At 41.9% G+C, this 26793-nt stretch overlaps 1 protein-coding gene across 1 annotated transcript in view; it reads right to left on the bottom strand.

Moving 5' to 3' along the window:
- XPR1 (xenotropic and polytropic retrovirus receptor 1) overlaps positions 1–26793 on the bottom strand; it is a 2667923-nt gene that overhangs the window by 1475294 nt on the left and 1165836 nt on the right. The gene's annotated exons all lie outside the window — the stretch shown is intronic.

Raw genomic sequence — 26793 nt, 5'->3', positions numbered from 1 at the left:
AGTGCAGCTTCTTGTTTACACTCCTGACATTGAGTAGAAGCACATTTAGATTTCCTTTGATAGATTTTGCTATGTTGGAAGGTTTGTCAATTTGGCATTGCCTAAAAAAAGGCTCTGTGGGGGAGGAGAATGTTTTAGTCAACATCCGAAAGCCTACAGGGGATAGGTACAGACAATCCTTGTCACAGCAATGCGGTTCGTTAACCATGTCCTCCTACACTGACGAATATTGTATCCCCCTAGAATGAGACCAAAAACTAAGTCAATTTCTTCTGTTTGTATTGCGACATCACGTTTGCAGAAGGTAGAATGCTGATGGCACAATGCAATTGACCAACACTATACTTCTTAAAATTAAACCACCTGCTCTGACAAAAGCAGCAACAAATCCAAAGTATAGCAGTCAATAGTGCAAATGAAAAAAAAGTCAAGAATCATTATGCAGTACAGCAATTTATTAATTCATGATTCTGCCTAAGATCCTTGTAAGGAAACATTTTAGTCTCTTAAAATCTTTCAAGTCAATGAACCCTGAAAGTTATGGCTGCAAAAGTTACAATTGTTGAAATACAACATTTTTGAGGTATGTAATGGATTATATACCCCGTCAAAAAATATTGCTAAGAATACTGGTCAAGTCCTCCCCAGATTTACCAGTTTATTTATAAACATAGCACAGGAATAGTCAGTAACAAATGGACATGTCCACAATCAGGTAAAAATGTTATTTCTGTTTATTTTTTAATGAACGTTGTGCATCAGCCTCATTATTTTGTAGGGCATCTGAATACCACCTATTGCTTCTTACTTTTCAAAAAAAAAAAAGCTTACTTACCCCGGTTAATACTAAGATCATTGCTTAAACTTCGATAAGTCTGCAAATGTTCTCGAATGAAAAATGCACAGTTTCTTAACTTCAGAAGAACCAGTGCACCAATCTATGCTGTGAAAAATGATAACAATGACGTGCTATGTACTACTCACTTATGACAACCCTAAAAGTCCTTTACTGTGCCCAAGTAATCATGAAGGAATGATAAACTATTTTTCTTTCGAGTCCAGACAAGTAAGACAGTGCTGGGGGTGGGGGGTAGTACCACTGCTTAGGAGGTGAGCTACCTTCCACAAAAGACTGTCGGTGTAAGTGCATTTTAAAGCCATTAAATTATACTGTCTAGACAAAACTTTTCAATGATGTGGTCCTCAAGAGAGTGATATATGTTAAGAAAAGAGCTGTGTATTCCTCTGTGCTATTAATTTTAAATCGTGTTACATTCCAACCAAAACGTACGCCATTTTAAAATTCAAAGGTAAAAAAAAGGTAATATATTTGACAGTCTCTGTAAACAGATGAATTAGCATGATTAGCATTATAAAGAAAATGTCATTCTAGGCAGAGGGGATTCCAATCCTACCTAAAGTATTTTATAATCACCAAGAACTCTTCCTCATTATGAACACACAACCATGCATGCATAAAACAGGTAGTGTAGCTGAGAAGACACACACTAGCACATTGACGGTGTACAAGATAACTGGAAATGGTGCAACAAAGAGTAATCGCTATACCCTTAGACGTTCAAACAGAAAGATCACTATTGTATGGAATTCCTAAAATATGCAAATTTAAACCGCAGGTGATGTCAGTCTTCCTGGTCAGATCTTTAAGTAAGCATTTTACTTCTCACACCACGACAATATTTAGAAAATTTACCTGTAAAAGACTGTAACCCATACCATCTTCTGTTCATCTTTAGGGTGCTGGCACTCGACCAATTAATGTCAATTATTAACAAATGCCAATGTAAAAATGGGCTTCATTTATCAAAACTGTGGCAGGGAACTCTGTCAATACCAGAGTCTAAGTACTCAGACCTAATCAATACTTTATCAAATAGAACACCCCTAAAACAACAGCCGTAAGAATATAGGCAGTAAACCAATGAACTAATTTTTAGAAGAAAATTACCCAAGAAAAAAAATCACAACTTGTATACCACTGTCTATGGCCTAAAGAAAAATAAATAAATCTTTATTTGGCAGACCCATCCATTAGTCAGCAACATATGACGTCGGTCATGCGCTTTAATACCGGGACGCACTGACGTCAGATCTGAGCGCCCATGACCGACGCCAGCCTAATACTTTGGTATTCGGGCCGACCGAGGACAGCGGACTACCCACAGGTTATGACTGCAGCAATGTGAGATGAAGAACATCATAATATGTGCAGCTATGACAAGTACCTTCGCACACTTGTTCAGTGCATGAATCATTGCTATAGTGAATTCAGATATAAGGAAGAGCATCAGGCAGTAAACTGACCACAAAACAGTGTGTAAGATGTACAAAATGCCTAACAAGACTGCAGTGGCAGATCCTGCCTAATCTTAGACTGTCCATCCAATATGTAGTATTTGGAAAAAGTGTGAATGCATGATCAAGCAGAAGCCTCACAAATGCTCTAGGAAGAAATAAAGTTGTGTACACTTACCATAAATGTAGATGTTCGAGTGTATTCACCGTTGCAGTCATCACACTTGGGTTATCTGCCTGCAGGTAGCTCTCAGCCGGCCAGAATACCAGAGTCTTGGGATTTCTGCGTCGGAAGCTGCCACTTCTTCCATGACGTCAGGTCATCAGGGATATAAAACAGACAGCCAACGCCATTACATCAGTTTTTCTTACCCCAGTTGTCAGGAGCCCACGAAAGAGGAAGCTAGTACATGGTGTGGAACACCACCAGTAAAAAGTAAATACTACTGCCATAAGAAATGGCCATATAGAGGATAAGTAGAAAGGACAGAGAAAAACAGCTGGCTGGAGGGAGGGAAACCAGGACTGCAACAGTGAATACTCTCGGACATCTACATTGATGGGAAGTGTACACAACTGTACTACGTTCTTCATGTTTCACTGATGCACTCATCAAACTTGGGTTGATTCCCAAAGCTGAGGAAGGGTGGAGGCAGTCAAGAGGAGTTAGGGCTGGCTAGCAGGCCCTGTAAGACTGCTGTAGCAAATCCAGCTCTGGATTTAGAAAAAATAGGTAAGAGGTAATGCTTGATGAAGGTGTGTACACAACTCCAGATTGCAGCTTCCAGAAAGTCCCTGGTAGGGACTCCCCTGAGAAATGCGGTAGAGGTGGAAGTAGCCCTAGTGGAATGTGTTCTGATCCCCTAAGGGGTAGGTTTTCCATGGTGCTTGTAGCAGAAATGGATGCAATGTGCTATCCATTTGGAAATGGTTTTCTTTGAAATGGCCTTGCCCTCTGTCCCTGTAGCAAAACTGACTAGCAGCTGGTCAGATTTTCTGAAGGGTTTAGTCCTGTCAAGGTAGAACCTGAGCTGTCTGTGCACGTCCAAGGAGTGCAGGATCCTTTCCACTTTATTTTGAGGATTAGGGAAGAAGGTTAGCAAATGGATGGCTTGGTTTAGAGCCAGACTGGAGACCACCTTAGTCATAAAGGATGGGTTAGTTATGAGGGAAACCCTGTCAGCATGGAACATAATGAAGGGTTCCACAGCCATTAGTGCTGGAAACTCATACACTCTTCTAGGTGAGGTTATGGCTAAAAGCAAGGCTGTTTTCCAAAAAAGGAATTTTAACTCTGATGAAGCTGCAGATTCAAAAGGGGGAAGTGTGAGCTTTTCCAGTACAAAGTTAAGGTCCCAGGCAGGGGTGGGTGCTCTCCTATGGGGCCTTAATTTGTTAGCCCCTCTCAGGAACTGTTTGATGAGAGGGTGAGAGAATAGCGGTGGCTCAGTATTATAAAGCTGAGATAGCAGAGCCATGAATCTTGATGGAGGAGAAGGATAAGCCCTCTGTGGAGTAGCTCTGCTAGGTAATCAAGGATTTGAGGTAAGGAGGGCACAGCTGTGTCCTTTCCTTGAGACTGATTCCAAGAACAATATCTTTTCTACTTTTCAGCATAGGATTTCCTAGTACTAGGCTTGCTGGCCTCAAGAATGACGTCCAGCATCTGTTTGCTGAGGGTTGCTGGTGGAGTATTCAGGGGATAAGCCAGGCTGCAATGTTTAGGGTTTGCAGCTGTAGATGCAAAATCTGTCTCTCCTGCCGAGACAGCAGGGAAGGTGTCTAACGAAGGTGCCAGGGTGGCACTGTCGTCAGACTGCGTAAGAGTGAGTACCATTGCTGGCATGGCCAGTCTGGGGCAATAGAAATTGCCCCTGGGCTGTCCTGTCTGATCTTGAGTAGTACCTTTAAGAGGAGGGGCAGAGAGGGAAAGGCATAAATTGAGAGGTTTTCCCATTTGAAGGATAAGACATCCACCTTCCAGGCCCTGCTGTGAGGGTTCCTGGTGCAAAATTTGCTCAACTGGTGGTACTCGGGGGAGGCAAAGAGGTCCAACTCTGGTGTTCCTCACCTCTGGATTAGAAGGTTGAAGGTGTTGGGCTCCAATTTCCACCCATGTGAGTCCAGGAGATTTTTGCTTAAGTTGTCTACCAGTGAATTCTGTTTGCCTGGCAGGAACTGCGCTTGTAGATGCACTTGGTTGCTCAAGGCTGTGTTCCACAGGGCCATGGTTGACCTGCAGAGTGGGTAAGAATGTGCACCCCCCCCCCCCCCGCTTGTTCATGTACCACATAACTGTGGTGTTGTCTGTTTTTATCAGCAGTTGTCCTGGATTGATTAGGCATTTGAAGGCTGTCAGAGCATACTGTACAGCTAACATCTCTTTTTGATTGATGTGCAGGAGAATTTGTCCTGGGCTCCACTTGCCCTGAATGCATTTGCCTGCCATGTGAGCCCCCATGCATAGTCTGATGCGGCTGTAGTTAGGATTTGGGTGGCGAGGGGTTGAGTGAAAGGCAGTCCCTTGTTGTGGTTGCATGCTTCTGCCCACCAAAGGAACTCTGCCCTTAGACAAGGTATGATAGGAATGACTGTTTCCAGGTCCTGAGAATGTTGGCACCAAAGACTTTTTAAGTACCATTGAAGCTTCTTTATGCAGTCTTGCATATGGAATTAGCAGAATGCATGAGACCATGAACTCTAAGGCTTGCAGTATTTTACTTGCAGACAGCTGGGTTTTGGTGGTCATTTGTTTGAAGTAGTTATTCAAATAGACCTGTTTTTCTGGAGCGAGAAATGCCATCTGGGAAGCTGTGTTCAAGCTTGCTCCCAGGAATACAATTTTTTGACTGGGCACCAGTTGTGGTTTCTTTTTCTTGATAGTGTATCCCAATGAAGATTAGACTATTTTTACAAATGTCAGGTGCTGAAGTAGCAATTCCTGACTGTCCACCTGAATGAGGCAATCGTCCAAGTATGGGAAAATTTGGATATTTCTCTGCATGCAGTATACAACGGCTGGAGCCAGACACTTGGTGAATACTCTGGGTGCAGTAGATAAGCCAAAGGGAAGTGCAGAGAACTGATAGTGCATAGAGCCTGCCCTGAAGCGTAGATATTTCCTGCAAGACTCCCTTTATGGGGATGTGCAGATAAGCTTCTTTTAAGTCTAGGGTGACTAACCAGGCATCCTTGGCTAGCATAGGGATAAGCTGCTGCAGGGTAAGCATTTTGAAATTTGGGACCACCAGAAAAGTGTTGGGAATAGACAGATCCAGGACTGGGTGCCAAGAAAGTACAGTTTTGTACCTACCATAAATGTAGATGTTCGAGTGTTCACACTGCTGCAGTCATCACGCTTGGGTTATCCTGCCATCAGGCGGTCCCGCAGTTGGCCAGAGTTCCAAAGTCTTGGTCCGGCATCAGTTGCTGTCGCTTCTTCCCTGACATCAGTGCGCCAGGGGTATACAAGAGGCATCCAATGCCATTTTCTTCAGCTTTTCTTGCCCCAGATGTCAGGTGCCCCCAAGTAGGAAGGCAATACATATTGCTAATAAAACATATAAAATGAATAAAAGGAATACCTTCAGTTACAAGCAAATATACCATAAAGGTTGTACAGGATAGAAAGGTATAGAAAAGTTCAGCTAGGTCAGAGGGGATGGAGGGAGGGTAACCTGGACTGCAGCAGTGTGAACACTCGAACATCTACATTTATGGTAGGTACAAAACTGTACTATGTTCATCGTGTTACACTGCTGCAGTCATCGCATTTGGGTTGAATCCCAAAGCTAAGGATGGGTGGTGGAACTAAACCGGGTTTGGAGAAGCTAGTAAGCCCTGTAGAACTGCAGTGGCAAAGCCAGCTCTGGTTTTAGAGTATAGAGGTAAGTGACAGTGCTTGGGGAAGGTGTGCACTGAACTCCAAGTTACAGCCTCCAAAATATCCTTGGTTGGTACCCCTCTGAGGAAGACTGTTGATGTTGCTGCAGCCCTGGTGTAATGGGGCCTAATGTTACCAGGTACAGGTTTCCCATGGTGTGTATAGCAGAAACGTATGCAATGCCCTATCCATTTTGAAATGGTCTGTTTTGAGATAGCCTTTCCTTGTGATCCTGCAGCATAGGATACAAAGAGCTGGTCAGATTTTCTGAAAGCCTTAGTTTTATCCAATTAATAACGTAATTGCCTGTGAATGTCCAAAGAGTGTAGGAGCCTTTCCCCTTTGTTCTGAGGGTTTGGATAAAAGGTGGGCAAATGAATGGTTTGGTTTAGGGCCACACTGGATACCACCTTTGGCATAAAGGAAGGGTTAGTTCGTAAAGCGACTCTGTCTTGATGAAAAATGATGAAAGGCTCCACTGCCATTAGGGCCTGTAGCTCTGAGACTCTTCGTGCTGAAGTTATTGCTAGCAGCAGGGCAGTTTTCCATAATAGAAACTGTAAATCAGCTGTAAAAGCTGGTCCAAAGGGTGGTAGTGTAAATTTTTCCAAAACAAAGTTGAGATCCCAAGTTGGTTTTGGTGCTCTCCGGGGCAGTCTTATGACCTTAGCCCCTCTGAGGTACTGTCTTAGTAATGGATGTGAAAATATAGGAGGATCCGTGTTGTATTGAGCTGAAATAGCTGAGGCATGGATCTTAAGAGATGAAAAGGAAAGTCCTTTGTGCAACATCTCAGTTAAATATTGAAGAATCTGAGGAATATTTGGGACAAGGGGATTCTGGCCTTTAGCCTGGTTGCAGGCGCAGAATCTTTTCCATTTGTCTGAATAGGCTTTCCTGGTGCTGGGCTTCCTGGCCCCCAGAATGACATCCATAACAGCTTTAGAGAGAAGTGTTGACCGGTTGTTTAGGTAATTTGCCATGCAGCCAGATTTAAAGTCTTGAGCTGGCTGTGTAGAATCTGATTGTTTTGCTGAGTGAGCAGGTGAGGAATTTGAGGTAAAATCCATGGTGGGCCTTGAGCCATGTTCCTTAGTATTGGATACCAGTGTTGGCGTGGCCAGTCTGGAGCAATGAGTATCATTTGTGGCCTCTCTAATCTGGCTTTCAGCAGCACCTTTGCCAGAAGAGGCAGTGGGGGAAAGGCATATACTGTTAATGTTTTCCAAATGAATGAGAGGGCGTCCACTTTCCAAGCTAGTGTGTGGTATGTCCTTGCGCAAAATTTCCGTAGTTGGTAGTTTTGGGGGGAGGCAAAGAGATCTATGTCTGGGCTCCCCCATTTTTGAGTTATCATTGCGAATATTTGTGGATCTAGTTTCCACTCGTGAGGATCTATGATGTTTCTGCTTAGATCGTCTGCCAATGTGTTTTTCTTTCCTGGTAGGAATTGTGCTTGTAGCTGAACTTGGTAGGTCAGTGCTGTGTTCCACAAGGTCATTGCTTGCCTGCATAGGGGGTAGGAATGTGTGCCCCCTTGCTTGTTTATGTACCACATCACTGTGGTGTTGTCCGTCTTTATTAGTAGTTATCCTGGATGTAGGAGGTACTTGAAAGCTGTTAGGGCATTTTGTACAGCTAGCATCTCTTTTTGATTGCTATGTAGATCCCTTTGATCTGCAGACCATTTGCCATGAATACACTGTCCTGCCATGTGTGCTCCCCAGGCATAATCCGATGCATCCGTTGTTATAGTTTGCCTGGCTGTGGGTAAGGTAAAAGGCTGACCCTTGTTGAGGTGACATGTCTGAGCCCACCATAGAAATTCCTGTTGAAGGCAGGGAATGAGTGGTACTATTGTTTCCAAGCTGTGGCTGTGTTGAGTCCATACGCTTTTCAGGTACCACTGTAATTTCCTCATATGCAGTTTTGCATATGGTATTAGTAGTATGCAAGATGCCATGAATCCCAAGGCCTGCAGAATTTTTCTTGCAGGGAGTTGGGTCTTTGTTGCCATCATTTTGAAGTATAGAGTCAGTTGTCCTTGCTTGTCTGGCGTGAGATAAGCAATCTGGGCCATTGTATTTAAGCTGGCACCCAGGAATATTGTGTCTTTTGAGGGCACTAGTTTTGACTTCTTTTCATTTACTGTGTACCCTAGGCAACTTAATAGGTTTTTGACAAATGCCAGATGCTTTAAAAGAATGTCCTTGCTTTCTGCTTGAATAAGGCAGTCGTCCAGGTATGGATATATTTGAATTCCTCTTTGTCTGCAGTATGCAATTACTGGTGCCAGGCATTTTGTGAAGACCCTGGGCACAGTAGATAAGCCAAAGGGCAGTACAGAGAATTGGTAATGGGTTGAACCTGCTATAAATGAGAGGTATCTTCTGCAATTTTGTCTGATAGGGATATGCAGGTATGCCTCCTTGAGGTCCAACGTTACTAGTCAAGCCTTCTTGCCCAGCATGGGAAGAAGTTGCGGTAGTGTTAGCATCTTGAATTTGGGTACTTCGAGATATGTGTTTAGAATTGAGAGGTCCAGAATGGGTCTCCAAGCTTTGTCCTTTCGGGGAACTAGAAAGAGTCTTGAGTAAAATCCTTGTCCCTGCTCTTGTGTAGAACCTGTTGAATGGCTCTCATGTCCATGAGAGCTGTAATTTGTTTTTGAGCCTCTGCCCAATGATTTGGTGGCAGGTTTGGCATTCCTTTTATCCTTGGTAAAGTGTGAAAGTGGAATCTGTATCCTTGAGATACAATATTTAGGACCCATTTGTCTTTTGTGATGATGCACCGTTGTCTGCAAAAAGAGGGATTTGCTTGGCAGTCTGAGGGGGTAAGTCATTGTGTTTGTCTTCTGGTAGTTTGAGACCTGTCTTCTCCTCCTTTATGGGTTGTGGCACCCCATTGTCGAGGCTTGTAAGAGCCTTGTGACTGACCTCTGCCCCTTGGACGTCTGTATTTGCCCCTCTGTCGTCTGTCAGAAGCCGGAAAGGATCAGTTTTTGGTTGGCCAATTTCTGCTGAAACGAGGGGGTTGAACCTGTAAAAAATCCTTGATCGTCTGCATAGATTTTGCCTTATCCTCCATTTTCTTTAAAACCTCTTCTGCTTTTACACCAAATAAAACATCCTGCTGTAAAGGTGCATCCAATAACTTTGCTTTTACATGATCAGGTAAAGTTTGTTCTTTTAACCAAGCATGCCTACTTATGACAGACCCTGTCACTGCTGCTCTACAAGAAGCTTCCAATGAATCAAATCCATATTGCAAAGTATGTTTTCCCACTTGTTCAGCTGCATGCAACAAATCTTGCATTTCCTTGTAATCAGGCTGCTCTGTATGTGTGATCATTTTTTGTTTTAATTGAGACATCAAATATTGTTGATATTTCAGTATGTGAAACTGGAAATTTAAGGCCCTCATAGCTAGAGTAGCTGAGGTATACATTTTCTTTCCCCATCTGTCTAGTGCTCTAGAATCCCTTTCAGAGGGTACAGGAATTTTAGCAATAGAGGCCTTAACCACTTTGGGACACTGGGAAATGGTTTCTGGGTCAGCAACAGGGCTTTTATATAGGAATTTGTGTGAGTCAGGGACTCTGTAGTATCTGTCTGGTTTGGCTGGTGCAGGAGGTAGTGAATCTGGGTTAAGGCTAGATTCTGAATAAACATCATCCACAATGTCTAACACTGGTGGAATAGCAAGTGGTCTGTGTTGGTGTAGTAAAAGGAACTCTCATAGCCTTTTCTTATAATCAGAGTAATCATGGCCTTCCCAGTTGGAATGTTCCCTTAGTTTCCCCAAAAGAGTAGTCTTCTGGGGGAGATGCTGAAGGAATAGACTCTTCAGCATCAGAGTTTTCATAAGGGGGAAAAGAATATTCATGTTCCTCAGAAGTATCTGAGGAAATTGAAACCTGGTCAGAGGAAGCGTAGTCCTCCTCCTGTCTAGGACTTTTATCAGGAGGGGGATGGGAACCCCTGATTAGGGTAATTAAGTCTTCAGCCATCTTAAGCATCTGTTTCTTAGGCATGGGGCCTTGTACTGGAGACTGCTGTACAGTCTTCTTTGCTTTTAAAGGAGTTTTCAGCTTTGCATAGGATTTAATAGCAAGTGTAGTCGGTCTGAAGACACCTTCTGCAACTGAAGGTGTTTCAACTGCACCGGAATCTCCTTCAGCCACGGAGTCGGAAGGGCCTAAAGATAAAGGTTGTGGAGGCCTAGCAATCTCCTCTTGGGAATCAGATGCCGCCTGGGGTTCTGAATCAGCGGTCATCAGGGGCTGCGTAGGCGCCTCACTGAAAACTGGAGAACCGGCGGCTGGCCTAGCAGAGGCCTCGGAGTCTGGTTTGGGTCTCGACTGCCTGTCCTTATCTTATCTTTGCGTTTTTTTATACATTCCAGTTGTCGGTTGCTCCGACGGCATGGTATAATTAAATTTCCTACCAAAATAATGTCGAGCGAAATCAAACCGACGTTTTATAGTTCGTTTGTTAAACCTAGCACAAAACAGACAACCTGTGACATTGTGGTCTGGGCCTAGGCAAGAAATACAATAAGAATGAAAGTCCTTATGAGGTCTTTGCTTCCCACAAGAAATGCAATTGTTAACTTTTTCTGACATCGAACTGAGGCAAGAAAAGGTTCCCCAACGGGGTACTTAGCTTTATTGAAGACTTTGGTCTGAAATTCGATATGAAAATCTCAGGAGTTGGCCGACTGGCACTTACAAACTGCTTCTGCTTCGGGCACCGAGCGGCAAGAAAGACTAGAGAAAATGGCGTTGGGTGCCTCTTATATACCCCTGGCGCACTGACGACAGGGAAGAAGCGACAGCAACCAATGCTGGAACAAGACTTTGGAACTCTGGCCAACTGCGGGACCGCCTGACGGCAGGATAACCCAAGTGTGATGACTGCAGCAGTGTAACACGATGAACATCCCTCTTTTCTGGGCACCAGGAACAGTCTGGAGTAGAAACCCTGTCCCCTTTGTTCTACTATTGTGCAGGAAAGTACTTGATTTTGAGCCTCTGCCCACTGGTTTGGAGGAAGGTCTGGAAACCCGCTTGGGGTTGTCAGGGAATGGAAGTAGAATCTGTACCCCTGGGATACAATGTTTAGAACCCATCGGTCCTGAGTAATGGACATCCAGTTTCTGGCATGAAGGGCAAGTTTTCCTCCTGGGGTGCAAGTAGTTGGGCAGGGATGGGAAGGATAACTGAAAAGTCATTGCGAACTTTTCCCATAAGGGGGTGGCTTGCCACTCCCTGTTTTTGAGGTGGGAGTGCTCCATTGTTTAGATCTCTGCATACCCTGAGACTGTAGTCCTGGTGGTCTGGTTCCCCTGGGTTTGGACTAAGAAGGCCTGGAAGGGGCTGGAAAGGACCAGTTTTTAGAAGGCCAATGCCTAATGAATCTACGTGGCTGCACTAGTAAGAATTCTTTAACAGTTTGCATAGATTTAGTTTTTTCTTTCATCTTTTTAAGAACCTCTTCTGCTTTGGTGCCAAACAGACGGTCTTGATTTAAAGGAGCGTCTAGTAATTTTGATTTGACATGGTCTGGCAAGGTTTGTTCCTTCAGCCAAGCATGCCTTCTCAGTACAGACCCAGTGACTGCAGCTCTGCAAAATGCTTCTAGGGCATCAAAGCCACACTGCAAAGTATGCTTACTAACTTGGTTTGCAGAATGCATTAACTCTTGTAAATCTTTATTTTCTACACAATCTGGAGATAACACCATTTTTTTTGTTTAATTTGTTCCATAATATGTTGCTGGTACTTCAACATGTGAAACTGGCAATTCAATGCCCTGATGGCAAGAGTTGTAGAGGTATACACCTTCTTACCCCACCTGTCTAAAGCTCTGGAATCCCTGTCTGATGGAGTAGGGTTTTTGGCTGTAGTAGCCTTAATCCCTTTAGGTCTCTGGAAAATGGTCTCTGGATCTGCAGTAGGATTCTTAAAGAGACATTTGTGAGAATCAGGTACTCTTTAGTACCTGTCAGGTTTTCTAGGGGCCGGTGGTAAAGTGTCTGGAGTAAGACTGGATTTCATGAAGACATCATCTACAACATCCAAGACAGGGGTATAGCTAGAGGCCTGTGCTGAGGCAACTCTAAAAATTATCTGAGTCTCTTTTTGGACTGAGGATAATCCTGGCATTCCCAGAGGAAATTATCTCTTAAAGTATGTAAGGTTTCACCAAAAGAAAAATCCAATGGAGGGGAGGCAGATGAAATAGATTCCTCTGCATCTGAATCCTCAAAGGTTGATAAGGGTATGTCCTGGTAATCAGAAGGGTAAGAGTCATCGGACTCCTGATCTGTAGAATCAGAAAGAAACTCAATTCTTTGTCTCTTAGCAGGAGAAGGCTGGCTTCCCCTAATTAGGTGATTAGCATTTGTTTTTGTGGCATGGGAGCTTGAGCATGCTCTTTGGTCGTCTGAATTTCTAGGCTTAGTGCGTACTCTGGGCCTGAGAAACTCAGTAGTTTTAGCTTGTCGGTTTAATGTGAACATCTGTAGGTCGGAATACACCCTTAGAAGCCAGTGCCTGCACAGTGTCTCCGGACCCATCCAAGGTGAGAGAGATCCGTAGGTTCCATAGTCGAAGAAGCACCTCGCAGCATACTGGACTTTGAATGGGTCTCAGCAGAGGCCTGCGAATCTGTAGAAGCAGGCATCAGGGGCTGCAAAGGTGCTTCACTGAGTACCGGCAGACTGGCGACTAGCTTAATGGAAGCATCATCGGCAGTTTTGGACCTATGCGGTCTTGCCTCTGTCTTTATCTTTACGCTTTTTCAGAAGATCGGTAGTCGGCTGGCTTACCAAAGCCATTTCGGAATATGGAGAACGAGAGCAAAAGAATTTAGCGACAAAAATAGCCAGATGACGAATGGTTCGGGTGTTAAACAAGGCAAAAATCTGACAGTGAGGGACATCGTGGTCTGGGCCTAAACAGGTGACGCAGTAAGAATGAAAATCTCTGTAAGGTATATGCTTTAGACAGTCAAGACAATTGTTAACTTTTTCTGACATCGGTTAGAGCAAGAAAAAAGAATCCCCAACGGGGTACTTAGCTTTAGAAGACTTCAGGTTTGAAACTCGAAAAACAAATATTTCAGGTAGCGGCTGACCGGCACTTGCGAACTGCTTCTGCTTCGGGCTCCTTCTCGGCAATAAAGACTGATGTAATGGCATCAGCTGCCTGTTTTATAACCCTGACAATCTGACATCATAGAAGTGACAGCATCTAACACAAAAATCCCAAGACTCTGATATTTGGGCCGACTGAGGGCTACCTGCAGGCAGATAACCCAAATGTGATGACTGCAACAGTGAAACACGAAGCATTTGTCATAACAGTAGATATTCGAATAATCACCGCTGCAGTAGCTTTAGCTATACGAGTTACATCCTGCCAAGAATATAACAGCTGGCCAGCTTCCAAAGCTTTAGGGAACCTTCCATGTGCCTAAACTGTCAGGCAACTTCAGCTGAGATGACTAAGAGACAAGTGTGGGTGCCAAGCCCTTCAGAGCATTCTTACCAACAGGAAGATGGAGGCTGAGCTCTGAAAGGACAATACTAGGAACAGCAAAAATAAATGTCTACACTTTGTCAAAAAAAAACAAACCAAAAAAATCAAGGTAGGTAGAGGGAGGGAAAGGCTACTGCAGCAGTGACCATTTAAATATCTACCGTTATGGTAAGTTTACTTACACATCTGTAGTATGGTCATCATACTGACCATTGCTGCAGAGCCTTAGCTATGTCTGTAGATTACCCTGGCTTGATGCATTTGGAGAGGTGGAAATAGAAGAGTCCAGGAGCCCCTGGAGAATGTTCGTAGCAAAGCCCGACCTGAACCTACAGAAAGAATCAGGCTTATAGTGCTTTGTGAAAGTATGTATAGAAGACCAAGTAGCTACTTCTAGAATCCAACCCTTTCAAAAAACAGCTTTAAATGAAGCCAATGCCCTGGTACAGTGGGCCTTCACCCTGCTTGGAATATTTTGTCAGGGTGACTATAACAAAAGGTAATAGCTTTAGACAACCATTTGGAAATGGTCTGTTTTGACTAAGGTTGTCCCTTCTTCGGTTCAACTTTCATTTCTTGTGAAGGTAAGAAGATATGAAAGATTCAGTTCCATCAAGACAGTACCCAAGGTGTTTGTGGACATCCAAGGTATGGAATATCTTTTCTCCCTTATTTTTAGCTTCAGGAAAGAAAATGGGGATTCGAATAGTTGGTGTAAAGTATATCTGGATACCACTTTAAGCATGAAAGAAGAATATGTTTTCAAAGAAACCCTGTCCCTGACAAAAATGAGATAGGGTTGCTCACCATAAGAGCTTGCAACTCAGACACTCTTCTTGCAGAGGTCAGGGCAATTAGTAGAACTGTTTTCCATGTTAAAAACCTCAAGTCAGCCATGTTAGCTAGTTCAAATGGAGCAAATGTTAGCATCTCTAGCACAAAATTAAGATCCAAGGATGGGTCACCAGTTTACTTGGATGCCTCTTGTGCAAAACTCCTTTCAAAAACATTTTGACAGGACACTGCATTGAAGGAGGGTGATCCATGGGCAGACAAGCTGAAATGGCTGATAAATAAACCCTGGTAGAGGAACTCACACAAATACTGTAAAACAAGAGAACATCTAACCCTGAAAGGGTACTGGTTATGTTGCTGGCACCAACTAGAAAACCTTTTCCATTTGCTAATTCATGATTTTTAGTAGCAGGCTTTCTTGCCTCCATTAGTATTTGCTGCACGTCTTCAGGGAATAGGTGCCTAAAAGGAATTAAAGCCCTATAATCCAGGCAGGCAACTGATGTTGATTGTTGTCAGGGGGTATCAAATACTCCTACTCTTTTAAGAGTAGATCCAGACTGTGATTGTAGTAATTGCACCTGGCCACCCCACCCCACAAGAAAAAGGGGAGAACCATGGCTGGGTGGGCCAGAAGGGTCTCACCACAATGACTTTGGGGATTACTTCCTGATCTTGAGAAGTAACCTGGATATTAGTGGCAAGGGTGGAAAAGCATACAGGATCTTTCCTGTCCAAGGAAAGAAAAAGGCATCTGTCTTCCGGATATGATATTACATGTGGCAAAGTAGAGACAGCGCATGTAATGCAGAGAACACTATTTTATGTGCTACTTGGCCTAAGGCCCTACATCGCCTTCTCAGACTTCTCATTCACCGGCCAGTCCATTTGTCCTCACAGGTTCAATGGCACTACATTTCCCAACCTAAGAATCTGATCCCTGTCCCAACCCCATCAGGACATCAGGCATACACTACATGTGGTGTTCTCTCTCTCAATGACTGCCTCCTTCTCCTCTGGGATCTGCCACCACTATCTTGTACTCCTCAACTACAAAGGTCTTCTTTGGCAGGTGACCTAGGGGTTACAACTACTGTAATGGTAATCTACACAAAGAATATTAGCTACTCCCTGAATCTACAAGAATATGCTTCATAAAGACGATTGTGGACTCACGGAATTGATAAATCGAAAGGCTGGTTGTGAAGAAATCCACAGAGTTATTCAAGAAGGCATGGGACAACTTGAGAAAGAGAAATGGTGAGATTAAGGATGGAGGAAAGGTACACATAAAAAGGCAGACTACACAGGTTAGCCATCTCATTTTGCCCATAACAAACATGTTATACTCTGTGAGGGTGCACCAACTGTCCAATTCTTCTTAAACCTTCCCAGAATTCCCTGTTGTTCAAGCATCCTGTTTAGTGCCCTTTGGGGCATGGTAATGATTATCTTCAAATTTCCTTTTGAAAGACTGAAAGTCTCCAGTATTCTGGTCTGTTTTGTCCAAAGATAAACCTTTTGCACCCTCAGTCCAGCAAAGTGTCCATGGATGGTAAATGTATGGCCAAGGAAGCCATCAAAAATCTCAGCCACATCAGCCAAAACTGATGCAAGACTAACAATGCCGACATTAAGCACACGTTCCCCTTACATCCCAAATGAAAACTTAAAATCACCCATCCAGTCAACCAGACCAGTTTTAAAGGTTGTTATGGAAGTATTTTGCTTAATATATAATGGCAGCCTATTCCACAAACAGAGAAAACATTGGGTTAGGTCCCTGTCCTACCACTTGGTACTTTTGAATGGGCAGTATAAATTTTGGTCCCTAAAGCAAGTGTTTGCATTTCCACTGGTTCTATTTAGGTGAAGGACTTCAAAGAGTGATGGGGTCATTCAAAGCATGGACGGCTAAGTAAAGATTATTTCTCAGGAGTCCATATGGCACTGAGTAGGTAAGATATGGTTTTTCATGCATTAGAGTTGCTAAGGGTATACAAACCTGAGAATGTTTTTTTTTTGTTTGTTTGTTTTTGTGAGGAAACAAAGTATCTCAAATTGGTTTATCCATTTGAAATATATCCAAAGGGGGCAATGTATTCAATGATTAAGTCTAGTAGTGGAGGAATAACATGGGACTAACTTTTTTGGACCTTTAGGAGATACCACAAAGGATAAGCTGTGCAAGATTATCAAGCACCAGACAGACATAAATGAGAGTTCACTACCAACAAAGGTAGCCACGTTTCCGATGACTGTGTTAGTTTCAAGTGGAACATTACCTACATGTTATGTAGAATAAATGGAATTAATGCCTAAAGAAAACAGTCCCTGATCTCAACTGCATAGGTTCTGTCAGGTAGCTAGTTACCTGTGTAGGTAACTGTGTATAGGCTAATACTGAATTGGGAGAGTTGGTCACTAATCCCTAAATGGGGGATAGTGTCAAAGGTCTTGGCAACATCCAGGTAGGCAGCACAAATGTATATCCATTATCATCTGGCTTCAGTAACCCTTTTGAAAAGCTCAACCAGGCTGATCTGCATTTGTGTGGATTCAGAAGTTCAAGGTCATCTATATTGTTGTTTATTAGCTCAGCTATAATACATTCCACAGCTTTGAAAATACTGTGAGACTAACAGGCCTGTGGTCAGTAGTGGGATCACCTTCATAAAAGGGGGCCATAAAAAGCTGTTCACCACACACCAGGGGATGTAACCAGTTGAGACTCGGAGTGAGGAGCTGATAAAGGGGTTTTGACAGACAGGGACGTGGTGCTACTCCACAGACATTCAGGGATACTGACAGAGCCCATGGTAATTTTCATTTTGTAAAGTGCCAAAACAATTTGGTCCAAAATTTTAGGAGGAATGGAGGAGGACAAATGGGAGGGTGAGTAGGGTAAAGTTAGAGGAAAATGTGTCCGCAAGAATACTTGCAATGTCCTTGGGGTCCGAAAAGGGGCTATTATTATTGACGTCCTGTCCAGAATTGTTGGTTACTTCTAAGCTTCCCAATATAGCTGAAGGTGACCTTATGATAACCTTTTGAATTCGATGAAACCCTAAATTCACAGCTGGCCTTGTATTTACTAATAGTAAGTTGGACAGACTTACTTACCACAGTGTATGACAATCTGTACTGCATCCTCCAAACATCTAAAGACTGCTGCTCCAGAGTCACTGTACCATTTATTTTTCTTTATTTTTAAAATACTTGACTTGCAGTAGTTTAGACACCTGGTCAACATAGATAAATAGACACATTTCATGGTGTTACTATGAAGACTTAGTTTGTCTTGAATCTACAAACTGCAGTCCTCTGATGGTATGTCGCTATAAAAGTATGCCTTAACTTTAGGTGGAAAAGAGAGCAAAGACTCCTAGACTGGGAAATAAATGAAAAGCCAGGAATAACACTGATCCAGTTAAGACAATCTCAGACCTGAAGCTTAGAGATTTTCCCAGCCAACACCATGGTTTATGACTGTAACCAGAAAAAATAGTTTACCTGAATTAGAAACTAAAGTCAACTGCAATACATGTTTCAAATGCATAAACAAATATCAAAGTATACTCTTACCACAAATTGCAGTAGCTCTAATTAGAGTTCAGCAATGTCTTTTATTAGCCACTAGTCTACATCTGTAATCCTTATATGAAACAGAAACTTAAACTCAAAAAATGTACACTCTAATACCATTACAAAACACACCTTGTTAAAATATTATGGTAACACCTTTTGTACAGCTAAGCACAAGTAGAAGTTAAGTAAAAGAAACACACTGAGGGCATCTAACAGCTTCGATTCATCTTGCACCAGTCAAAAAGACAGCAGTAAAATACATTCTCACCCAAATGAAAAGACAGGCAAAATATCCAATATGAACATAGGCTGCAATTTTATACACATAATTACAAAGTATGCAACAGGACAGTGAGAAAGAACCAAAGCCAAATAAATAGGACATGTAATCTAGTCCACTAGCAGTCATCAGCAATGCTTTGCTGCCATAACAAAGTCTAACCAACTGCCTGTTTTGTACAGAGATCCCTGGGGCTTTTTACTCTCCTGGCAGGTAGCTGCAATTTCCCTGCAGAAAACACACAGTCTTAATCAGACAAGTAGGTTTATCTTTCAGAGCAACATATGTGAGGGACTAGCCATCTTATCAGTAAATGGACTCCTCAACAAATCATGGTACCACATTGCTGCTTCCCATAAAGCAGAAATGGTACAGTCTACTACAGAAACTTCTGGCCACAGTTCCAAACACATAAGAATAAAGGAAAATAAATATATACAGGCAGACTTGGTATGATCTAAAAGTCTTGATTAATTAAACAAAATGTTGCTGTTTGGGGAAATCAGTAAATAAATGAAAACTGCTGATATAAACATTGACTCTAGGAGATGGCCATTGTTAATGTAAGGATTCATCACTATTTCAAGGATTATTCATTGACAGATAAATCAATGAAAGTAAAATGCTGAAAACCACTTCCAGATAACACGTTTTCAAACTTTTTTTTCCAGGGGGCAGGCCTACACCCTTCCCTAACTTATATATACCAACTAAACGGTCGCACAGCTAAAGAGAAAGTGCAACACCTATTACTCACTTAAAGTTGCTTTCAACAATAAAGCCACAGCACTGCTGTCAATCAATTAATCAGCACTCAACAAATACACATATTCTCTAAAGGTGCACCCTGACCCCATGTACAAAATGGGAAAAGGGGGGTTGATGCTGATGAAAGAAAATTTCTGGTCAACTCTTGCGCTGAAGTGGAAAATTTAAAAATAATCAACACCACTTTTTCAATGTAAACATGACGGCTGTCTTTGCTACTTTTCTAAGCTCTCCTTATACATAAGGAAATGAAGAAGGAGTGCATAGAGGTTAGGTGCAAGTTTCAATGGCTGATGGGATGCCAAACATTAAGGATACCCAAAGCCAAGAACTTTTTGCTGAGTTCACTTGCCTCTTCCAGATTAATAAAAAGCAACAACAAATGTTAATCTTCTACTCCTGCCCTGACAATATGGCAAATGTCTGCAAACAATAATTTCTGTCAAAGTCTGGCAATTTACATAACTGAAATAAATGGATTCCAAATGCAATAACAGCCAATACTCCCACCTCCACTAGAAAACAAGAATGTGAAGCAGCCTGGGTAATATGACCAAATATTACACCACTCGGATGCCTGTAATAAATCTACTACTATGGTAAGCCTACTCATCATAGTTCTGAATCTGTTAACATAGCACTGGCTGTAGCAAAAAACTAGGATTGACACTACAGATATTTGACAACTAGGTACAATGAACATGTGATACAATGAATATTCCCAGACTGAGATATACTGCAACTCACAACTACAATACACTCAATGTCAGAAAGAATCCAGTTTCAGATTTAGTTAAACACGGAAAAAAAAAAAAGAGTAAAAAGGAGGGAATGGAGGATGGCATTCATCTTGCTGCAACAATTCTCATATAGCCAGTGCTACTGTGAGCAGCTCATACCTGATACCAAACAGATAATTGGCAGAAGAACAAGCTATGAACGACCCCCCAAGCTGAATCATCCTGGGTGGTTATCCTATTAGATTATGTCCTTGATAACTGTTGCTCCAAAGGAGGACCCAGACCTAAACGTAACATCCAAACATCCAACTTGCAGTCAAAGGCAAAATATTTACAGATAGACAAACAGTAGATGCACAAAATGTGACCAAAGAGTCCTTGACGGAAATAAAGGCGATATGGAGACAGCACTGACTCTTACACTGTAGTTATAAAAAAAGATGCACAGCACAGTCAGAAAACCATCTTGAGTGGCACTGCACAGGAAACTTTTAACTCTGTACCCTTTAGCAAGGAAAAGAAACAGATAACCCATCCATCATAATAGTTTTCTTCCATTCTACATAGTACATTATGAACTTATCACATTCATGTAGTGAAGGTATTCTCTTTCACCAAGTCTGTCTGTGTTTTTCGGATTTTCTCGGTTAGGGGTCGCAACAGCGGAACTCCGGTCCGCTAATGATTGGCAGTTGATTTTTACGTACCGGCTTGCCAGGCCTGACGCACAACCTTCAATGAAGATACGCCCACTCACGCATGTCTCCACGCAGAAGATGCTCTAGCTGAGAACTGAACCGGACAGCGTCTTACTGTGAGGTGACAACGCTATCGCAGCACCACCACCGCGGGTACTCTCTTTCACCAAGTATTGTGAAAAAAAAAAAAAAACTGCATACCTACACAGGCTTGCTTAAATTAGTCTCAGTAGCTTAAGCACAAAGGAAGAATTACTAAGTATGAGACAGGTGGTATGATGGTGTCATGGGTAAACTATCAAAGCAGCAGGCTCAATGGGAGGAGTACTGCACTTTTCAAAACAAAATGGGATTCTATAACTGGATGTCTAACTAGAAATGTAATAGGAGGAAAGGCCTTAAACACCTTGAGGGCTATTAACAGCTCAAATTCCTGACCAACACTAATTAGAAAACCACTCCAAAAGGACTTTGACAGTGGAAAGCTATGGTCAGAAACAAAAAGCTGTGAAATGTAAAGACAAGATGCAAAGTGAGAAAATGGAAGCATTTGTAGCGCAGGTACAAATAAAAAACTGCTACCATTTGTCCCTATAATTTATCTTTAGAAAAGCCCTTTAGGAAAAGATAATTAATAGATATAAACTTGTCAGAAATTCTTCAAACCTGACTAGAGCAACTGCAGCAACCAAGCAGTCAGTTTGTGAGAATGGACGCTTGGAAGGCTTTTCCAAATGCAGGGGTAAAACAAAAACTGTTTGCCCCTGTGCCAATAATGTACCGGGATAAAGCTCTGGCTACAACTCAGGCAACCAGATTTAAAAAAAATGACCTGGGTGTTTGACACTGCAGTCAGGGAGGAAGGGCATGTTCATCCTAGGGGGTCCATCTTCATGGCACAAGTGTATGGGTTAATTTACCTGGTAAAGACAGAGGACAATCAAGCTGTGTCCAAATGGGTGCCAGAGGCAATCCTGCTGATATCACCCTCTTGAAAAAGAAGAAAGGGGCAGAACAACATGGACTTCCACTGCACTCCCCATCCACATGGGGGTACAACTATGCAGGGGAAAAATAATAATAATAATAATAATAATAATAATAATCTCGAACTAACCACAAACGCTGACCACATGATTGACCCTACTGGCCAACCGTTAACCTGGTGATGGGGGAACGAATGGGCAAAATTAATCCCACTGCCTGTCAATCAGTCTGCTCTTATCCACACAGAAGTTAAAGAAGTTGAAATGAGTTGTTTGGAGAAACTCCTGAAGGAAGGTATGTGAAACCAAACAGCCTGGGTCAGTGATGAATGAAAAGGCTGAATGTCTGTGTAACACAACAAACGGGGAATTAAAAGCATCAGAAAGACATTCAAAAAGGTACAGGGTTTGATTTTCACCTCTGAGGGGACACTGGCTTGGCTTAAAATGGCCCACAAAGGCAGTTAGCCTAGTACTTAAATGTGAACCAGAAACTACACATGAGAGTAAGGCATCCAAAGAAATAGAAAATTATCTGACGTTCCTTCAAATTTTACTTTCCCTGAAAGCAGCCTGAGGCCACCAACAGTGTTATCATATTATCCCCCAAGGCATGAAACAGCTGGATTCTTGCAGATATGCAGGGCATTGTGAGAGTAAGGGGTGAGCAGCGTGGGCAAGTTTTGAGTGGCTAGCAGTCCTATTGGCTGTGGCTCTGGTTGGTTCTAGCTGTTGCCGCTAAAGCTTTCTATATTAAATTTTAATGCTACAGCAAAGGTTTGTATTTATATATTTAATTTTACTGACCTAGAAGCTACAGTTAAACCTGTGACCCTTCTTCAGGGGATACCTGTGAGATAATTCTACTGAGTAATACAAATTCATCAAGGAGAAGTGAGAAGTTTCTTTTCTTATTTTTCATTCTCAAAGATAGCCGCAGTGGAAAAAAAAAACCAGCAGAAAAGAAAGTTTCTAAGACAGACATTTTTGGATTTGGATGGTGATCAGCAGTACTGTAACTAGGGTGAGGCAAAGAGGTCGGCTATCAGGTGGCAGGATCGACAATGCTGTGATTCAATTCAGCAGCCACAATTATGTTCATAACTTGCATAAACTGCAACCAATGGTTAAGAAAGATTTTTTTTTTTGGCTTAAGGTGGGGTGCCACTCTGGTGACTGCCCAAGGCATCACGTGACCTAGCTACAGCTCTGGTGAAAGATAATGTATAGGTTAACAGTTTTTTACTGAACTGTCAGCTAATGGAACACATTTCCCAAATGAAGGGGAGCACTGTACTATCTCCAAGGTTTCCTCTAGGGAGTAATTTCATAGTTTTAGTTACTAAGAAAGTGTATTAACAGTGCTACCAGTACTAATATTTGTATTTCAGAAAATCTACTTGCATATCAGGATTTATCTACTTAAAAAATCTGACTATGAAATGGACTCCTGAATATGTTGAAAGGGAAGCAGGCAGGCAGTCTAATGACTGTAATGAATACTACTAGTCCGTAATCAAGCATTCTAAGATAAACTTAACTCTAAAAACTGACTGTAATAAGAGCAACAAGCAACCCTTTGAGACTGAGCACTACAGTACAGTTCATTTTAATGCCACAATCTCAAACAAAGGATGTTCAAAAGCTGTAAGAGAAGGTTCCCCAACACAATTATACACAAATGAGTAAAGACCTAGGAACAACAAGGTTTTACATGCCACTTTGAAAATAACTTTTCACATTTTGTATATTTTCTCTCATTTCCTAAGCATGGTCTTGGAATGTTAACTGGTAAATGAGACATCAGTGATGACCTGTTACATAAAACATAAGACACTCCACATTAAGATAAACTCCAAACACTTGAAATGCAATTCTACAGTACTTTTTAAAGACACATAAGGAATCGGAGGTAATGATGTTTACTTACTATTGCTTTCCACATTCCAGCACTCATCACTAGCGTCCAAACTATCAGAACTACAATAATATACAGCTTTTTAAACGTATTAATACCCTCACCTTCCATGATGCAAATAAGGAAAATCAGAAACTATTTTTGTTCCTGTCGGTATGCTTAGTCCAAGAATGAACAGCGGTTGGTGTTAGTCATCCCCATAATTGTACTAGCACTGTACAAAGATGGGAAGAGATGACAAATAACAGAGATTCCAAAGCAGGAAACACTTAAAACTTTAACGGTCAATGAATCCATTCTATTAGCACTTGGAGTACAACTGACATTTCACATACACTATAGCAGCCTGCACTAAATCCTCAAAATTTAACCTGATAAGCATGTACTTCAACCTATGTGAGTTTTAAAGCAAGCAAATTATTACGTAACAGCATAACGAGTCATACGTAACACAGGCCAAGGAGTAATAAATGAAACGGGTATGGTTATGAAGTGATTTTATGAAATTTATTAAATATAAAACTATAGTAGAAAACACATCTGACACAGATATCCTTCAGAAGGGTCTCACAGAAACGGATAACTGGTGCCAGAGCCATGGCCTAAAGTTAAATGCCAAAAAATGCATAGTCATACCCTTCGGAAAAAACAAGGTTACCCCTAGCTACCAAATAGGTGGCAATCCACTGAGCACAGAAGAAGTTATCAGGGACCTGGGGACCCAGGTTGATAGTAGTCTGTCATTCGACACCCATGTAGCTAAAGTAGTTAGGAAGACCTTCTACATTGCCCACCTTATCATGAAGGGATTCTCATCTAGATCAAGGGAGGTCATAGTCTCCCTATACTCATCACTCATCAGACCAATGATTGAGTACAATGCCCCATTCGGAATGTATCTGACCCGACACTTGCAGCAGCTGGAGAGGCCACAAAAGTTCCTCACCAAAAGGATAAAGGGTCTCAAACATCTGTCCTATGCTGCCCGACTGAAAGAACTCCAGCTCTATTCAGTAAACACACGCTGCTCAGAGGTGACCTTTGCCTAACATACAAGGCCATGTCAAACCCAGATTTGATGAATATGCTTCACCTCAAAAATCTAGATCCGTCAGAGTCACAAGGCGGAGACTTAAACCGTGCTGGAGGGATAGATTCATCACCCAAAGACTCCCTATGCTGTGGAATAAAATCCCGGTATATGTGAGGCAGAGCACCTCGCTGGCCTTGTTCAAGAGAAATCTTGACCAATGGATGGGAGATCGCAGATATACCCCAGGGATTACCTCAGTGTCACTGCTCAACAGAGGCACAGCAAAATAATGGGTATAGTTCCCCATACTAAAGGGGTGGCGTAAGCCACAAAACTATGGGCTAGGCTTGTAAATGCCCTCGGGCAGATAGCCTAGTATGAACCTATGAACCTATTTACAAGAAGTTAAATGCTACAAAATTCCCAATCACAATATGGAAATATATTCATTTTTTTATTATTATTAAATTATTCTTATTTTGGATTCCTATTAACTTGCCAAAGGTAATTATGTCAAGTGTCAGAAGTACAAAACAATATCACAGAAAACCAATTTCATCAATACAAAAATAAAGCTTTTCTGCAGATGTGCAAGCCCCAATGCCCCCTATCTATCATATATATATATATATATATATATATATATATATATATATATATATACACATACACACACACACACACATACATGCACACACATACATACTAACTCCAAAATCCTACATCAGTAAGGGAACAAGATAAAATCAATGAGTGCTAAAAGTGGTTTTTCACAGATTTACACATTTCTACTGACACACATACAACTAGCAGTCATATACTGCATTTGTCAGGCTCCCCTACTTTATGGGACCAGAAAAGTCCACAAGTTCAGGAAAGGTCTGTTAAAGACCACTTCTTTCCAGTATGATGCTTCAGAAAGGAAGTGATGTGGATATATGCTCATAATGTCACCCTTCTTCCAAAAATGGGTCCGGTCCACTATAGTTACTTAACTTACCAAGGGACTGACTTCCTGTCTTAAAATTTAGGTGAAGGGAAAAAAACGAACAGCTAAATTTCTGTTCCATTGCTGGCAAAGTTCACAACTGTCTGAACTCACTTTTTTTTTTCAATAAAAAATTTCAATCTTAAAGAAGATGAAGCCATGGCATTTTTCTCTCCTTGGGGGGGGGGGGGGTTCAGGGGTTTTTAGAGTTCTAAAACAGTTGCAGATGTGGGATTGTTCTGTTTTCTGAAAAGATGAAATGGGGGAGTCTTACTGGGGGCCTGGAGAGAGAGGGAAACTGAGCCCCAGAACCAATTGTGTTCCTTGTGTGCTCTTAAGGGAAACTGTGATTGGTGCAGAGAGTTGCATCTGGAAATAGTGTAAAAAGTGAAATATACATGAATAAAAGGAACTGGACCACCCTACACCTCAGTGATTCACATCTCTAAGGCTTGATTTTGAAGAAAAAGATCTCGGTTATTAACGCTAAACTTCTGATTTTCATGGGGGCCTGCTTTCGTTAGTATTCTGTGGTTGCTTTCAGAGGCCTGTGACTCAGACAATAAAGCAGCTAATATCCTGGTTTTCTGACTGAAGTCATCGAATATAACTGTAAAGATGTGTCGTCATTTGCATCTATCAGACTGATTTATTTATTACACAAGATCCTCTCCTTCTCATGCATCCATTTCTCAGAAATTAGGAATGCCATCACATCTCTGGTCTCAGAGATTAGATGACTGTTGATGAATACTGACATGTATCTAGGATGAGATAAATGTATCTAGGATGAGATAAATGTACCATACCTTCCCCTTCCCTTTTGTTTTCTTGAAACACCTCATTTCATCTACATGTTTCCATAAATGATAATTAAGCACTCTGCAGAATAATTTTCAATTCTGCCTTCTTAGCTGCCGTTTTCTTTGTCACATGCAGTGGCACTTATTTCCACATGTACAACGGCAAGCTGAATAAATAGCTGGCAATTTACCTTTCAAATAAAAGTGCTTTTCTAATTCAGCTCTCATTGTGTCCAAGTCATTTCAATGTAATAAAAAAGAAGGGGGAGTATATTACTGCAGAACATTTCTGCTGCAGTTATTTCTATTTAATGTAAGGAAATGGCACGCTCCTATGCATTTTGAATAGGCTCTTATTGTATCCCAAGGCTGAACGTTCTATCTATCAACACAAAGTACTTCACCATGAACTTTTCCCTGGAATCAAAAATAACTGAGCAAACGATAACAA

The sequence above is a fragment of the Protopterus annectens genome, chromosome 10.part0 (assembly GCF_019279795.1).
Source record: "Protopterus annectens isolate FY-2018-M chromosome 10.part0, PAN1.0, whole genome shotgun sequence".
Taxonomy (NCBI): domain Eukaryota; kingdom Metazoa; phylum Chordata; order Ceratodontiformes; family Protopteridae; genus Protopterus; species Protopterus annectens.
The sequence above is the reverse complement of the archived record's forward strand: the minus strand, read 5'-3'. Positions and strand labels throughout refer to the sequence as shown.